This window comes from Corticium candelabrum, chromosome 2 (genome assembly GCF_963422355.1).
Source record: "Corticium candelabrum chromosome 2, ooCorCand1.1, whole genome shotgun sequence".
NCBI classification, from domain to species: Eukaryota; Metazoa; Porifera; class Homoscleromorpha; order Homosclerophorida; family Plakinidae; genus Corticium; species Corticium candelabrum.
In genome coordinates, this window is record NC_085086.1 from 1,858,062 (window position 1) to 1,877,527 (window position 19,466).

Below are 19,466 nucleotides of genomic sequence, written 5' to 3' on the forward strand. Positions count from 1 at the left end.
CAGACACACACGACACAAACACACACGGCACTGACACACGCGTCAGAGACACACATGGCACAGACACACACCGCACAGACACGCACCGCACAGACACACGGGCACGGATACACATGGCACAGACACACACGGCACAGACACACACGGCACTGACACACGCTTCAGAGAAACACATGGCACAAACACACACGGCACAGACACACACGGCACAGACAAACAAGGCACAGAGACACACCCCACAGACACACGGGGCACAGACACACACGGCACAGACACACACAGCACAGACACACACGGCACAGAGAGACACGACACAGACACACACGACACAGACACACACGGCACAGACACACACGACACAGACACACACATCACAGACATACACGACACAGACACACACGGCATGGACACACACGGCACAGGCACACAGGGCACAGACAGACAGGGCACAGACACACACACGACACAGACACACACGACACAAACACACACGGCACTGACACACGCGTCAGAGACACACATGGCACAGACACACACCGCACAGACACGCACCGCACAGACACACGGGGCACGGATACACATGGCACAGACACACACGGCACAGACACACACGGCACTGACACACGCTTCAGAGAAACACATGGCACAGACACACACGGCACAGACACACACGGCACTGACACACGCTTCAGAGAAACACATGGCACAGACACACACGGCACAGACACACACGGCACAGACAAACAAGGCACAGACACACACCCCACAGACACACGGGGCACAGACACACACGGCACAGACACACACAGCACAGACACACACGGCACAGAGAGACACGACACAGACACACACGACACAGACACACACGGCACATACACATACGGCATGGACACACACGGCACAGGCACACACGGCACAGACACACACGGCACAGACACACACACACGACACAGACACACACGGCACGGACACACACAACACAGACACACACGGCACAGACACACACACACGACACAGACACACACGGCACGGACACACACAACACAGACACACACGGCACAGACACAGACGACACAGACACACACATCACAGACATACACGACACAGACACACACGGCATGGACACACACGGCACAGGCACACACGGCACAGACAGACAGGGCACAGACACACACACGACACAGACACACACGACACAAACACACACGGCACTGACACACGCGTCAGAGACACACATGGCACAGACACACACCGCACAGACACACACATCACAGACACACGGGGCACGGATACACACGGCACAGACACACACGGCACAGACACACACGACACAGACACACACGACACAGACACACTCAACACAGACACACACATCACAGACACACACGTCACACACTCACGAAACAGACAAACACGACACGGACACACACGACATGACACACACGACACGGACACACATGGCTCAGTCACACACGGCATCGGCATGGCAACACACTTCACGGACACACATGACACTGACACACAACACGGACAGACACGGCACAGAAACACATGGCACAGACACACAGGGCACAGACACACAGGGCACAGACACACACGAAACAGACAAACACGGCACAGACACACACGACACAGACACACACGACACAGACACACTCAACACAGACACACACGGAACAGACACACATGGCAGAGACACACACGACACACACGCAACACAGACACACATGTTACAGACACGCACGACACAGACACACATGGCACAGACACACACAACACAGACACACGGCACAGACACACGCGACTCAGACACACACGGCACAGACACACACGACACAGACACACACGGCATGGACACACACGGCACAGGCACACATGGCACGGACACACACGGCACAGACACACACGGCACATACACACACGGCATGGACACACACGGCACATGCACAGAGGGCACAGACACACACGGCACAGACACACACACGACACAGACACACACGGCACGGACACACACAACACAGACACACGGCACAGACACACACGACACAGACACACACGGCATTTACACAAACGGCACATGCACACAGGGCACAGACACACACGGCACAGACACACACACGACACAGACACACACGACACAGACACACACGGCATGGACACACACGACACACACACACACGGCACAGACACACACGGCACAGACTCACACACGACACAGACACACACGGCACAGACACACACGGCATGGACACACACGGCACATGCACACAGGGCACAGACCCACACAGCACAGACACACACACGACACAGACACACGGCACGGACACACACAACACAGACACACGGCACAGAAACACACGACTCAGACACACACGGCACAGACACACACGACACAGATACTCACGGCATGGACACACACGGCACAGGCACACACGGCACAGACACACACTCGACACAGACACACACGGCACGGACACACACGGCACAGACACACATGGCACAGACACACACACGACACAGACACACACGGCACTGAAACACGCGTCAGAGACACACATGGCACAGACACACACCGCACAGACACACACCGCACAGACACACGGGGCACGGATACACACGGCACAGACACACACGACACAGACACACACGACACAGACACACTCAACACAGACACACACACGACACAGACACACACAGCAAGGACACACACGGCACAGACACACAGGGCACAGACACACACGGCAAAGACACACACGGCACAGGCACACACGGCACAGACACACACGGCACAGACTCACACACGACTCAGACACACGACACGGACACACACAACACAGACACACGGCACAGACACACACGACTCAGACACACACGGCACAGACACACACGACACAGATACTCACGGCATGGACACACACGGCACAGGCACACACGGCACAGACACACACTCGACACAGACACACACGGCACAGACACACACACGACACAGATACTCACGGCATGGACACACACGGCACAGGCACACACGGCACAGACACACACTCGACACAGACACACACGGCACAGACACACACACGACACAGACACACACGGCACTGACACATGCGTCAGAGACACACATGGCACAGACACACACCGCACAGACACACACCGCACAGACACACGGGGCACGGATACACACGGCACAGACACACACAACACAGACACACACGTCACACACTCACGAAACAGACAAACACGACACGGACACACACGACATGACACACACGACACGGACACACATGGCTCAGTCACACACGGCATCGGCATGGCAACACACTTCACGGACACACATGACACGGACACACAACACGGACAGACACGGCACAGACACACATGGCACAGACACACACGGCACAGACACATACGGCATAGACACACGCGGCACGGACACACACGGCACAGAGAGACACGACACAGACACACACGACACAGACACACACGGCACATACACACACGGCATGGACACACACGGCACATGCACACACGGCACAGACACACACGGCACAGACACACACATGACACAGACACACACGACGCAGACACACACTTCTTGGACACACACGGCACAGGCACACACGGCACAGACACACACGGCACAGACACACACACGACACAGACACACACAGCACGGACACACACAACACAGACACACACGAATCAGACACACACGGCACAGACACACACGACACAGACACACACGGCATGGACACACACGGCACGTGCACACAGGGCACAGACACACACGGCACAGACACACACGACACAGACACACACGACACAGACACACACGGCATGGACACACACGGCACATGCACACAGGGCACAGACACACACGGCACAGACACACACACGACACAGACACACACGACACAGACACACACGGCATGGACACACACGGCACAGGCACACACGGCACAGACACACACGGCACAGACTCACACACGACACAGACAGACACGGCACGGACACACACAACACAGACACACGGCACAGACACACACGACTCAGACACACACGGCACATACACACACGGCATGGACACACACGGCACATGCACACACGGCACAGGCACACACGGCACAGACACACACTCGACACAGACACACACTCGACACAGACACACACGGTACGGACACACACGGCATCGGCATGGACACACACGGCACAGGCACACACGGCACAGACACACACGGCACGGACACACACGGCACAGACACACACGGCACAGACACACACACGACACAGACACACACGGCACGGACACACACAACACAGACACACGGCACAGACACACACGACTCAGACACACACGGCACAGACACACACGACACAGATACTGACGGCATGGACACACATGGCACAGGCACACACGGCACAGGCACACACGGCACAGACACACACGGCATCGGCATGGACACATACGACACGGACACACACAACACGGACAGACACCACAAGGACACACGGGGCACGGATACACACGGCATAGGCACACACGCCACAGACACACACGACACAGACACACACGACACAGACACACTCAACACAGACACACACGGAACAGACACACATGGCAGAGACACACACGACACACGCGGCACAGACACACATGTTACAGACACGCACGACACAGACACACATGGCACAGACACACACGGCACAAACACACACGACACACACGCGGCACAGACACACATGTTACAGACACGCACGACACAGACACACATGGCACAGACACACACGGCATAGACACACGCGGCATGGACACACACGGCACAGACACACACGACACAGACACACACGGCACTGACACACGCTTCAGAGAAACACATGGCACAGACACATACGGCACAGACACACACGGCATAGGCAAACAAGGCACAGACACACACGACACAGACACACACGGCACGGACACACACAACACAAACACACACGGCACAGACACACACGACACAGACACACACGACACAGACACACACATCACATACGCGACACAGACACACACGGCATGGACACACATGGCATAGGCACACGCGGCACAGACAGACAGGGCACAGACACACACACGACACAGACACACACGACACAAACACACACGGCACTGACACACGCGTCAGAGACACACATGGCACAGACACACACCGCACAGACACACACATCACAGACACACGGGGCACGGATACACACGGCACAGACACACACGACACAGACACACACGACACAGACACACACGACACAGATACACTCAACACAGACACACGCATCACAGACACACACGTCACACACTCACGAAACAGACAAACACGACACGGACACACACGACATGACACACACGACTCGGACACACATGGCTCAGTCACACACGGCATCGGCATGGCAACACACTTCACGGACACACATGACACGGACACACAACACGGACAGACACGGCACAGAAACACATGGCACAGACACACAGGGCACAGACACACACGAAACAGACAAACATGGCACAGACACACACGACACAGACACACACGACACAGACACACTCAACACGGACACACACGGAACAGACACACATGGCAGAGACACACACGACACACACGCGGCACAGACACACAAGTTACAGACACGCACGACACAGACACACATGGCACAGACACACAAGGCATAGACACACGCGGCACGGACACACACGGCACAGACACACACGACACAGACACACACGGCACAGACAGACACGAAACAGACAAACACCGCACGGACACACACTGCACGGACACACTCGACACGACACACACGGCACAGATACACACGGCACTGACACACGCGTCAGAGACACACATGGCACAGACAAACAAGGCACAGACACACAATGCACAGACAGACACGACACAGACACACTCAACACAGACACACACGGAACAGACACACATGGCACAGACACACACGACACACACGCGGCACAGACACACATGTTACAGACACACACGACACAGACATACATGGCACAGACACACAGGGCACGGACACACACGGCACAGACACATGCGGCACAGACACACACGACACAGACACACACGGCACTGACACACACGACACAGACACACTCAACACAGACACACATGGCACAGACACACACGACACATACGCGGCACAGACACACACGGCACAGACACACATGTTATAGACACGCACGACACAGACACACATGGCACAGACACACACGGCACAGACACACACGGCACAGACACACGCGGCACATACACACACGACACAGACACACACGGCACAGACAAACAAGGCACAGACACACACCGCACAGACACACACCGCAAAGACACACGGGGCACAGACACACACGGCACAGACACACACAGCACAGACACACACGGCACAGACAGACACGACACAGACACACACGACACAGACACACACGGCACATACACACAGGAGACACACTCACACACACACACACACACACACACACACACACACACACACCTAATGCAAGCAGACACACAATCCGCATAATACTTAGCACTTACTTGTTCTCTAAATATGTAGCTTTGTGTTTATCTTGATGAATAGATGACATGTCACTGAGTATCAAGAAAGACTATTTTCTCTAATGATTAACTGAATATTCTTTAGAGATTTTAATTATCTTTGTTATTCTATATTGAGGTTTTGTTGTGTTTGTTGTAGCTCTTCATGTTCTCCGTCTATCAGTAGAAATAATAGTGACACATCAAATGGTCTTCCTCTCCTGTCATTGTGGTCACGTGATGTTACTTAACCTGTCACGTGATCTTACTCTACAGGTCACGTGATGTTTGTAACGCTACAGATGAGAACAACCGTCCCATAGTGTGAAGACTGAATATTTAATTCTAGATACTTTTATTTGTTTAAGAGATGTTTTGTATTATGAAATATAGAGTAGAATGTAAATAGTAAACAATGATATAGAATACTCTAAAATAGTTATGATTCACGAGTATTTCCGGGTAAGCTAGTGGAACGTTAGAAATATTGATACAAAACTTTGTTGTTAATGCGTTACATTTACAATGATGTGATATTCAATTAATCACGTGACTGGCTTGTTATCCAGGGTGTTTGTTTCAGCTTGGATAATTTGCAGCAGAGTAATAAATTAATTAAAAAATTAAGTAATTTAGAATTGTATCAATGTACATCCCTAATTTTTATTTTATTTTTTGTTATTAAAAATTAAAAATTTACCAATTATTATTTATTTTTACTCCATTAGCTATTGAAAAGGTAATTTAGTTGGCGACTGACAATTTTATAATAAACAAGTTAGTTTTTACAGAGCTGACAGAAGTTGACATCGCTGAGAAATCTATATCAGATCAAAATAGTGCACGTGACTCAGACGAATAGAAATAATGTTGGCGCATGCGTACAATCACTCGTTCGAATTTGGGGGTCCCGATCTCGATCCGAGTTGCAATCTGTAAGTTTAAGTAAGCTCAAGTGTAAGTTTGTTGTGTGAGAGTGTCGTGTTGAGTGATTTCTCGTTTGTGAGTGAAATTGTAAAGATTTGTTGTGATTGATGTGTTGATGGGATGGTAGGATGAGTGAGACACACCACACATGGGTAATAGACTTGTGAAAGCAGTAGAGGACAACAAAGTCGATGAGGTGGAAGCTCTTTTGAAGTCTGGCGCTTCGCCTAATGCGTGTAATAGTGACGTATGTTATTGACTGAGTGACTCGTTTTATTGTTTGTTAGTAACAACTCACTCTATTGTAGGGACGTCCTGTACTTGTTACAGCTTGTATGAAAGGCAGCAATTCCATCGTACAACATTTGTTACAGAAAGGAGCAAATGTTAACAAAACTACTTCTATTGTAAGTGTTGAGAGTGAATGGATGGATGGATGAATAGAATGATATTTCAATGATGTAATGAGATTTGTGATAGGACGGATATTACATTAAATACAAATAATAAAACACAATTATTGTTATTACAGGGTATGACTGCTTTAATGTGTGCAGCATCTGGTGGTTATGATTCACTAATTGTTATGTTATTATCAGCTAATGCTGATGGTAATCTGAAGGATTTGGTGAGTGTTTGTATTTGTTGTTGTTGTATGTGTTGATGTGATGTATGAGATGTTATGTACTAATAATAAATGTATTAATATTGAATATTATTATAATTTTATTTAATTAATAGAAAGTGGAGAAATACAAACAATTTATAGAAATTTGTTTTATATTTATTGGTTGGTTTTAAATAAATTATTATTTATATGTATGTATGTATGTATGTTTGTTTGTCCTTTTGTTTGTCTGTAGTTTTCTGTCTCTCGGTTTGTTTGTGTTTTTGTCTGTCTGTTGTAGATGGTTTATTGTAAACATCAAAGCTAATACAGTAAACGTTATATGACTATAACAAATTAGTAAGTAAAAGTTCAAGATAAATGAGCATAGTGTAGGATTTATGTCTGTTTGTTTGTCTGTTTACCTGAATGTCTGTCTGTCTGTCTGTTGGTAGGTGTGTATGTATGTCAGTGTCTGTTGGTCTGTCTGTCAGTGTTTTTGTCTGTCAGTGTGTCTGTCCGTTTGTCAGTGTGTCTGTCTGTTTGTCACAGTTTGTGTATCAGTGTGTCTGCCTGTTTGTCTTTCTGTCCATGTTGCTGTCAGGGTTTTTGTTCCTTGGTGTGTCTGTCCATCTGTCTGTCAGTGTGTCTGTCTGTCTGTCTGTCTGTCTGTCTATCAGTGTGTCTGTCTGTCTGTCGGTGTGTCTGTCTGTCCGGTGGTGTGTCTCTGTCTGTCTGTGTGTCTCTGTCTGTCTGTCTGTTTTTTCTGTCTGTTTGTTTGTCTGTCTGTCTGTTTGTTTGTCTGTCTGTCTGTTTGTCTGTCAGTTTGTCTGTCATTGTGTCTATCTGTCTGTCAGTGTGTCTGTTTGTCAGTGTGGGCGTCTGTATGTTTGTCTGTCAGTGTGTCTATCTGTCTGTCAGTGTGTCTGTCTGTCTGTTTGTCTGTCAGTGTGTCTGTCTGTCTGTTTGTCTGTCAGTGTGTCTGTCTGTCTGTTTGTTTGCCTGTCAGTGTGTCTGTCTATCTGTCAATGTATTTGTCGATCTGTCTATCAGTGTGTCTGTCTGTTTGTTTGTCTGTCCGTTTGTCTGTCAGTGTGTCTATCTGTCTGTCAGTGTGTCTGTCCGTCTATCTGTCAGTGAGTCTGACTGTCTGTCTGTCTGTTTGTTTGTTTGTCTGTCTGTTTGTCTGTCAGTCTCTCTGTCCGTGAGTCTGTCAGTGTGTCTGTGTGTCTGGTAGTGTGTCTATTTTTCTGTCTCTCTGTCTGTCTGTCTATCTGTCTATCTGTTTGTCTGTCTGTCTGTCTGTTTGTCTGTTAGTTTGTCTGTTAGTGTGTCTATCTGTCTGTCAGTGTGTCTGTCTGTCAGTGTGTGTGTCTGTCTGTTTGTCTTTCAGTGAGTCTGTCTATCTGTCAGTGTGTTTGTCCGTTTGTCTGTCAGTGTGTCTGTCTGTTTGTTTGTCTGTCGGTCTGTTTGTCTGTCAGTTTGTCTATCTTTATGTCTGTCTGTCACTGTGTCTGTCTGTCAATGTGTCTGTCTGTCTGTTTGTCTGTCTGTCTGTTTGTCTGTCAGTGTGTCTGTCTATCTCTCAGTGTATTTGTTGGTCTGTCTATCAGTGTGTCTGTGTGTTTGTTTGTCTGTCCGTTTGTCTGTCAGTATGTCTATCTGTCTGTCAGTGTGTCTGTCCGTCTGTCTTTCTGTCTTTGTCTGTTTGTCTGTATTTATGTCTTTCTGTCTGTATGTCTGTCTGTGAATACATTTATTTCTTATACAAGACGTTATGCTAAAAACAAATAAGTTCTGATTAACCTAAAATATTCTATACTGTCTGTCTGTTTGTCTGTTTGTGTGTGTCTGTCTGTCTGATTGCTTTCTTATTATAATTTTCTGTTATTGTAGAATGGATGGACAGCATTGCATTATGCTGCTGACACCAATCACTCCAAAGTTGTTCGTATTCTGTTAGAGAATGGATGTGATAGCAACGTAAAAAACATTGTAAGACATGTTGATGTGAATGTGAATGATAATATTTGTATCTAGGATCCATGGCCCGTCGTTCGTACGGGCAAGATACTGCAGTGCAAAGATAGGTTCGTAGACACGTCACATGCAATCTTTGTTGCGAGGTCCCGGATGTACTGAATGACTTCGAATTTTGCTCTTCGCGCTTGTTTCGATAGAAATCTACACACTCCCCGTTTAGCGCTTTGTCCTCTCATCAGCTCATTTTTTTATCTCCGGCCAAGAGGGGTTGCATGTAAAAGTTATAAAAAGATGAGGACGGCCGTACTTTCTGACATACGTCATTGCATCTTGAGTTTTCTCATGCATGTACCTGGGACCGCCAGTGAAAGAAGATGGAAGAATGACTGCTCGTCCAAGGTCAGTATCTTGGCTATTCTGGGCGAGAGCATCTTTTAGGTGGATGTAGCTGTCGACTCGCAATTTGCTCTGATTGTGGCGTACGTATCAATCTCAATCTTAGCGTACATATCAACTAAAAAGTGATGGAAGAGGTTTTTGGTTCTAAGTAGGTGGTTAAAATTGTTGGTCCTCACCATGATTCTGTAGACGTAGAAGTCCATAGCGGATACTTTCTTGTTGGTAGGCAAATCTGTTCTTGGGTCAACTTGACGCAGTTCGAAATTATATCCATCTTCGCCGCGACAGAAGAGTAGCGGGTACTGAAGCGCATCGTAGGATCTGTGGGTTTCGGCGACTCGTTGAAGCTGGTCGTTGCGTTTTTGCAGAACAATGTCACTGTTGTTGAATTGTTGGCCAACGATGAGAACAGCAACTTCATCTGTCAGTGGAGCGTTAAATCGTCTTGGATGTTCCATGGTTGGAGCTTTGTCTGGTCGAATAACTATGCGGTGCTCTGGTAGGTCCATCTTCTCTAGGGCAGTCTTGAAGCTCGCCACATAGTTGTTTACGTTGTGGAGCATCTCCTGAAGAGACAAATAATGTCAATCTTCACACCAGGCACAGCTCTGCATCGTGTCTCAGCTTGTTCTTGTTTATCAGCCATAAAATAGATTTGCAGAAACTCTGGGTTTTCTCCTGACTGATGTTGCATGGCACCAATTCTGTGATAGACCTGGCCCTGAACTTTAAAGGTGGGCATAAATCCTGGTAGACAGACTCTTTCTGTACATCCAGAGCTTGTCATCTGGAATGCAGAGTTGTATTTTCTGATGTTATTAACAAATTGCTTTGAATAGTGATTCTCTAAGAGAAGCAAAGAACTTCGCTGTAGGACGCAATTGTCTGCAGCTACACGTATTCGCGTAGTATGTAGTTAATTAATTAAACGGTAGGTTTCTAGACACGTTACAAACGGTGCATTTAGTTGATTAGCAAATGCATGACCCGTCCTTTAGAGGCAGAGTAGTGTTTTAGCGGAAGAGGGACGCAGTGGGCAGGTCACGTGCAATCTTTGTTGCGAGGTCCCGGATATGCTGAATGAATTCGAATCTTGCTTTTCGCGCTTGTTTCGATCGAAATCGACACACTCCCCGTGTAGCGCTTGCTGCAGAGAACGTGTAGGTTGGATTCGGTGCAAATGCGATCGGAATTTGGAAAGAAACGAAAGCGCTAGAAGAGTAAGTTTCGTCGGCAAGAGATATTCGATTGCTTGAAGCTTTGGGAAGGATGACGTTGCATACAGTCTACACAGGACTGGTGTGGGCGTGTGTTGGAATGAACTGGAATGTGTAGGGTTTGCGTCATCGAGAAATTTTATGCTTGGGTCGACCCCTTGAGAGGGGACCTTGTGCATATTTTTACGCAAACCTTCTCTTCTGCGTGCCGAGTGTGCGTGCCGATTTCGGTTGCGATCGGACAAAAGACGTGGCCTCCAAACGCAAACACCCACACACACAGACAATTTGAGCTGTAAATATTAGATCATTATATTGTGAATTTGGTGTGCATGGTGTTAGCACTGCTTTAGCTACTAGTCAGGGTTCTAGCCAGGCATGCTAAGGTGTAGCGGCCCTCTATGCCTTCCACATATGTCTACGTGTTCACAGCTGACCGCTACACCTCCAATACTGGCTACACATGTAGTAGGTACCATACACTACACCTGCATTTACGCTTCCAATATAGATTAATTTATATCAACAAATTATTAATAAATAATAAATATATAATTTGCATACAATTAATTAGCCTCCAACTTACAGACCAGAGAGCGTGCGAACTCTAGTCTGTACCACAACGCTACTAAAATGATTTGGGAAGTACTTATGAAAAGTGATGCTAAATGGTGGTGTAACAGCATAGGATTGTTTTAGCTAGATCAACGTATTATTTGTAAATGCCATGAGATCTCACAAACGAAGAAGAGACGTCTGCAGTGTTTGCGGTGATATCTTGAAACCAGGACTGTTTGATTCTTTGGCAGACCGCTAGCTACTCTAACTGCTCAACTAGTGAAACTACCACTTGAGCAGTTGTCAAAAGCAATTTACAACCGACATTCCTGTTCTAAGACGCTGATTGGCTTAGAAGGCTATTTCCGAAATCGTTTCAGTACAGTTTTGGTACAGACTAGAGTTCTCGTGCTCTCTGGTCTGTAAGTTTGAGGCTAACAATTAATTATTTATGGAAATTAATTGTTTGTAAATTATTTATATTTTATTTATTTAATATTATTTATTAATAATATATTTATATAACTAATTGTATGCAAGTCGTTTGTTTATTATTTAAGAATAATTTATGATATAAATTAATTATATGCAAATTATTTATTTATTAATTTGTTATTTATTTGTAATTATTTTTTATTATTTTTATTGCATCTACGCATGCTAAGGTACACATCTACGCGTACACTGACTATTCATGTAGTACGTACTGTACACTACACTTGCACACATGCTGCTATATCTTTGGCATTGCATTGGTAATGAGAAACAGTTTAATTAATTTAAAAATGTAATAGATACGTCACTATCAGTCTGCCGCTCAGTGTGATTTGTAGAGGCTACTCTCAAACCATCGGTAATTTTATTCAGAAATTTTCACAGACAGTACATGCCACGGCCACGTACCAGAATGATGTGTCACGCCAACACAGCTACTTCTTCCAAAACTCCTGTCTATAACTCTGCTAGTTTATAGAAAATTCTATTTATTTTGTTTGATCTACAGTCAATACTCCAGCAGGTGACAAGAAACATATAAGTATAAACTGGTGTATTATACATCTAATTTTATTATCATGTATTTTGATGTGTTATTATTAGAAGATGTTAATCATACTTGGATATTGTTTGTATTTGACAGAGTGGAAACACAGCACTGCAATTAGCTGTCAAACGGAATAAGAAAAATGCTGCAGATGCAATCAAGGCATTCACTGTAAACTGTGTGTGTGTGTGTGTGTGTGTGTGTGTGTGTGTGTGTGTGTGTGTGTCTGTGTGTTGTGCAAGAGTAGAAACACCCAGGACATTTGGTCATGTTTTTAAGTACAGAAAGGGCACAGGGGTAATTCATTAGGCAAGGAACTCACACACAATTTCCTCTCTCAACTCAGGAGTATGAACGAGTACCTGGTTATTGACTGGGACTGGGCAAGATTGCTGGTTTGGCAGAACGACACGCAACAGATGTGTACATGTGGGCGTGATGTTCAGTCTCAAGGTTGCACCAAAGTCAATGTCTTTGCATGCTCCTGCCAAGCACCTATGGGTACATCATCGCGTCCTAAACTCTGAGAAGCACCAGAGGCCCCACCTAGAAATAGATTGTGGTGCTATCTTCAGTACTGTGCTGAAGGGCATATCCATTGGCCCATTTGTGTGTGTGTGTGTGTGTGTGTGTGTGTGTGTGTGTGTGTGTGTGTGTGTGTGCTGTAGCTCAATTGGTTAAAGAGTGTATTTGGAGAATGAGAACATTCGGGACCTTACAGGGTTGCAGGTTCAAGTCACAGTGATGGCAAGCTATGGCATGATATCCTTAAGCAAGAAACTTACACACCATTGCTTCTCTCTACTCAGAAGTGTAAATGAGTACTTGTTCATCGACTGGGGTGGACATGACTGCTGCCTTGGCCCTAACATCATGCAGCAGACGGGTACTTGTATGCCTTGGTGTCCAGTCCCAGAGCTGCGCCATGGTCCGTCACCCTGGATGACTCTGGCCAAGCTCCATGTGGATTGTAGCGCTGGCTTTAAGCCTCCACGTAGCACATGGAAGCTCTATCTCGAGAGGCAGGCGGAGCTATCTCCGCAACTGACTTCAAGGTTGAGGTCATTCATGAATGATGCGGAGGGCTTGACATTTGTCTATTTGCGTGTTTGTGTGTGTGTGTGTGTGTGTGTGTGTGTGTGTGTGTGTGTGTGTGTGTGTGTGTGTGTGTTGTGTGGTGTGATAACTTAGTTGGTTAGAGAGTCATCTTCTATAGTGTGTACATCCGGGACCTTGAAAGGTTGCAAGTTCAAGTCACAGTGATTGCGAGCTATGGCTTAATTTCTTTAAGCAAGAAACTAACACACATTTGCTTTTTTCGACTCAGGAGTATAAATGAGTACCTGGTCATTGACTGGGGTCTCAAGAGGCCATCTGCTGTTTTGTGACATCAGCCACTGAGGTCCTGGTGAGACTTCGTGTGCTTACATCACAGTTGTCTCACAAGTCTGTGCTCCTGCCAGTGCCTAGTTTGTCTCCAGGATTTTGCTATCACAGACGTAGAGATGCCTGAGTAGCGCACATGGCCAGCTTAGCAGCTTAGCAGTAAACACATCAATCTACAGTATTATGTATGCAATACACTGAGTATCCATACTTTATTCTAACTTTCAACTAATTGTATAGCTACAACCAAACAAGGATGACGTATGTCATCGCATCGACATCCTGGCAATCCATCCGATAATACATGAGCATTCTTTGGTTGAGTAGATAAGAGCGTTTCTTCTCTTATAACTGAGTGCCACTATTGTTGTTGAGAACAGCACACCCGGCTACTGCTTGTAACCCCACCTGTCTTATGGCTAGCTGTGCTAATCTGTGGAACGCAAATGATAAACTTTTGTTATTGTATTGCTTCATTAGCACGTGGCATCATTCAACATCTAGATGTCAGAAGTGGACTTGCCGAAACTTTTGTCTGAATGAACTTTCCTAGTAGCCCTAGGAGACGTACGAGCTCCTGGACGTAGCTAGTAGTTCTCCTGATAGAAGTACACTCAGGCAGCTTGCTTTGGAAAAAGCTGTTTGTTTTGCCACTTCCGATACTCGCCGTTTTCAAAGATCTAAGGAAGAGTTTCGTTTGTCTCAATTCAAGAGAATAGCAACGACTTGCAATAGATTAATTGCTACTGTAAGTAATACGTTGTTACACGATATATACGAATGTGCTAAGTAAGACGGCTTACTTCGCAGTGTGCCACTAAATGGTAGACTTAGCAAGTGGCAACATATTGTAAGGTAAAACATATCTGCTGAGCATGTGGTTCGCATCCAAGTGTCGCTGCCACAAAGACAAACTACCAAATATTTCTAGTCGCCAAATTTGCAACAACACCTCTCGTATAGCCGCCGACCACCTGTGATGAGTAGGAGCATTGGTAGGTGGTTACATGATATGGTGGGTGAGTTGTTGGGTTGTCACTATTTCATGGGTCAGTGTGTTGGCAGTGGATGATTTGATGGGTTTGTGGGAAGAAGAGTCATCCAGGAGGTCAATAGATGGGTCGGTGAGTTGGTGACTGGATCATTGAGTGTGTTTGGTGGGTGGGTCAGTGTGTGTTTACTTTGGTATGACTTAGCAAATAGATCAAGATCTACGTAGAGAGAGCATTGCTATGCCTTCCTGTAGTCTACTCTATTGCTATATGGCAATGTTGATTTACAAGCTGTTGTGTGCTCTTACTGGCTCAGATGTTCAGACTCATTAGTGATCTGAAGAGACACAAATGCATCACTGAAAGACAAAATCCTGTACGTCAGCAAACTGAAGCCATTGAATGCTAGACCTGTAAGAGATATTTTAGAATCAAAGGAGGCTATTCAGTACACAAATGCGTTTGAAGATCTCTTTGTTACTTTGTCTTTGTCCCCACTGGAGGAGGAGGGTGTGGGTACATATGTGTGTGTTGTGCTGTAGCTGAATTGGTTAGAGAGTCATCCTATGGAGTGAATACATCGGTGACTTTGCAGGGTTGCAAGTTCAAGTCAGGGTAATAACGAGCTATGGCATATAGAAACTTACACACAATGGCCTCTTTTGACTCAGGAGTATAAATGAGTACCTGGTCATTGAGTTTGGGCTAAGACCACTGACTTGGCAGTAACATCATGCAGACGGGTATTTAGCTTAGTGTCCAGCCTCATAGCTGCGCCACAGTCAGTGCCGTGGATGTCTCTTGCTTTCGTTGAATTGTCAGTACTGGCCCTATACCTTCACGTAGTGCTAGGATGCTCTGTCTCTATAGGCAATGGGAGCTATCTTAATAACTGACCCTAAGGGTGACTTTGATGTGTACGGATTTCAACGTTAGTTTGTGTGTGTGTGTGTGTGTGTGTGTGTGTGTGTGTGTGTGTGTGTTTGTGTTTGTAATTTACTAATTAATTGTGTTGTATATTTAGGTCAACACCCCATCACCATCGCCGTTGCCTGGCAACTGTAAGTAAAAAGAGAATCTTTTATTAATACAGCTTGCTGAGTAGTGGTGTTTGTAACTTACTAACACTAAACATATCACAGGCTTGTAGGCTGCTTTATGAATGGGAGGGTTCAACTTAGGCTCACAAGCCAAGCTTGGGCCGTGTTTCCAGTAGCTGCACTTAAAACTAGTTTAGCTTAAATGGGTTTAAGAACTAAACCAGTTCAAGAAAGCGGTTGTTTCCACTAGTAAGTTGCACATCCAGGATGTGCAAAACAAACAGTCTAGGAACGCCTTATTTTGAAGTATTGGGCTGCTTTGTCGACGAGTCAGAGCAAATGTTGGTTTTCACTGATTCAGCATCTGCTAGTAGAAATTTGCATGAGGATGACCAAGGACACCATCTTGTCTCTCTCCGTAGCTACTGATTTTTTCACCCTAGTTAACGAGCCTTACATCTTTTAGGGCAATCCCATCGCAGCAAAATAGTCAATATCATCAAAACTACATTGTGGGAAGCCATCTAAACCAGCACGCTACTGTCACGTGACAGTTAAACCTAAACCACTTTGCTAAACCTACTTTGAGGTGGGTTTAGGAAAGTGGTTTAGGTTTAAAATAGAACTGGTTTAGTGCAGGTGGAAACAAGTGAATTCTTAAACCAGTTTAGCTTAAACCACTTGTTAAACCGGTTTAGGCACTAGTGGAAACGCGCCCTTGCAGTCTCACAAGCCAAGCTTGCAGTGTTTATCAACTTATCAACTTCTCTGCTGGTACTTACATGTATGGAACAAAACACAAAATCTAGTCGAAGCTGTTTGTGCAGCTCAAGCAGCATTAATCGCTATCACACATCTACTTTTAAGAGAATTTTTCATGCAGCACAAATACATGCCCATCTACACTTACTGTCATCTACACTTTGCGTCTCATTATCCTCAATGTATACCTTGTGTACATGTTGCTGACCAATTTATTGGAGTTTCCATGAAGACTTTTATCTGGTAGTCTCGCAATTCCTCTATCCAACAGTCCTACCATCTACTCAACTTTCAACCACTTTATTGCACAGAGGGAGCTCCAGTGAGGCAGCAATTAAAGCACAAGAGATTGTGATACAGGCTATATAGAATATTACATGTATATGGAAGCTCATCTATACATGTCAATTTGTACAAAAACTGCAAGAGCACAAAGAGCCGCAGGTTGACTTGAGATGAAATGGGTCTTGACTTGATCATCTCTAAATGTGGCATTGAGTTGAACCCACCCAATTTTCTAGCCTACAAGCCTGCATCAGATAGTATAATATTTAAAGCCATTTTTGAACTTATATACGTACACTAACGGTGAAGGTAAAGATATTGTATGCTATATGGAATGATGATAGCAAAACTCAGTTTTACATACACTCTATAGCAGATGTTTAAAGATTAGCACACACCCATGCTGACAGAAGAATTCTTGTACTTAAGTTGTTTGTACTAACATTATTGGAACCTTTAAAACGTATTGGATTTGACCTTGTCATCATCAGTTTTTCAACAACCATGCTCAGGTCTCCAAACTGTCACTGCTCCTATTAATATTACGTAAACGATTTTATTTAGAGGAATGAACCAGTCAAGGATGCAACGATACATCCTTGTTGTTTCTGTGACAGTAGAGACAAGTTGTCAAGAGATGCAAATTTGGCTGCATAAGCTGCTCTTTGGGCTCCAGGAAACTCTAACTGACTTTGAATACTTCTTGTTACTTGTACGTAATATTGATTTGGTTATGTCAGTATGGCTTCTTATCTGTCAAATAGTAAACAATTATAACAGGAATTTTAGTGTTTGGTTTTGCCACAGTCCAGACTTTGTCATTGCCATCAAATGGTGTGACTGTACAAGATAGTAACAGCAGGATTTCACTTTCGCTATAGTTCATCAAGGCATGTCTTGCTGGAGTTGAGAATATTAACCAGTTAAACAACAACTACAGAAAACAACCAGACAGTTTATACTGTTCTATAAAGTTGGAGACCTTTTTCACTCATTTATATCATACATTTTAAAAGATTTCTTATGTGACTCCAATGGTGACACCCTCAATTGAGAAGATGGTGCAATAGCAGCTTCCAGTGGAATAGAATACGGAAAGCAAGAAGAGTATTTGAGGCTAGTCTTGTTTGTATGATATTAATCAGGAAATCAGATCTGTAGAGTCTCTAAGATGCATTGCTATACATTGAGAGAGACTTCAGGATTTTTAAAGATCTTGTTTCATTAATTCACGACATGACCCTAATAACTGAAAGTAATAATGTTTCAAGTGTGGGGATGAGTATTGATACAATTCCCTTGGGTAAGGAACTTACACGCAATTGCCTATCCTATTGCTTACTGAGGAGTTGAGTAGTTACCATGTGCAATGCAATGAGTACATGGTCATTGACTTGGGTTGACAAAATCACTGATTCTATCAATTCCATTGCAACATCCAGGTGAGATCAAGTCTTGCATTTTAGACCTCACAAGTTGGATCATTATCAGTCCTCCTGTGAGTATCTCGCTAGTAAAGTTTCATGTGGATTGTTAGTGCTGTGTAATGTAGATTGTTAGTAAAGGTGTGAGTGTGTGTGTGTGTGTGTGTGTGTGTGTGTGTGTGTGTGTGTGTGTGTGTGTGTGTGTGTGTGTGTGTGTGTGTGTGTGTGTGTGTGTGTGTGTGTGTGTGTGTGTGTGTGTGTGTGTGTGT

At 45.5% G+C, this 19,466-nt stretch overlaps 1 long non-coding RNA gene across 1 annotated transcript; it reads left to right on the forward strand.

Moving 5' to 3' along the window:
- Positions 1–6,498: 6,498 nt before the first annotated feature.
- Positions 6,499–7,013, forward strand: LOC134176105 (uncharacterized). Its single transcript, XR_009969247.1, has 2 exons — positions 6,499–6,785; positions 6,852–7,013. It is a non-coding gene; the product is annotated as an uncharacterized LOC134176105 (long non-coding RNA).
- The last annotated feature ends 12,453 nt before the right edge of the window (positions 7,014–19,466 follow it).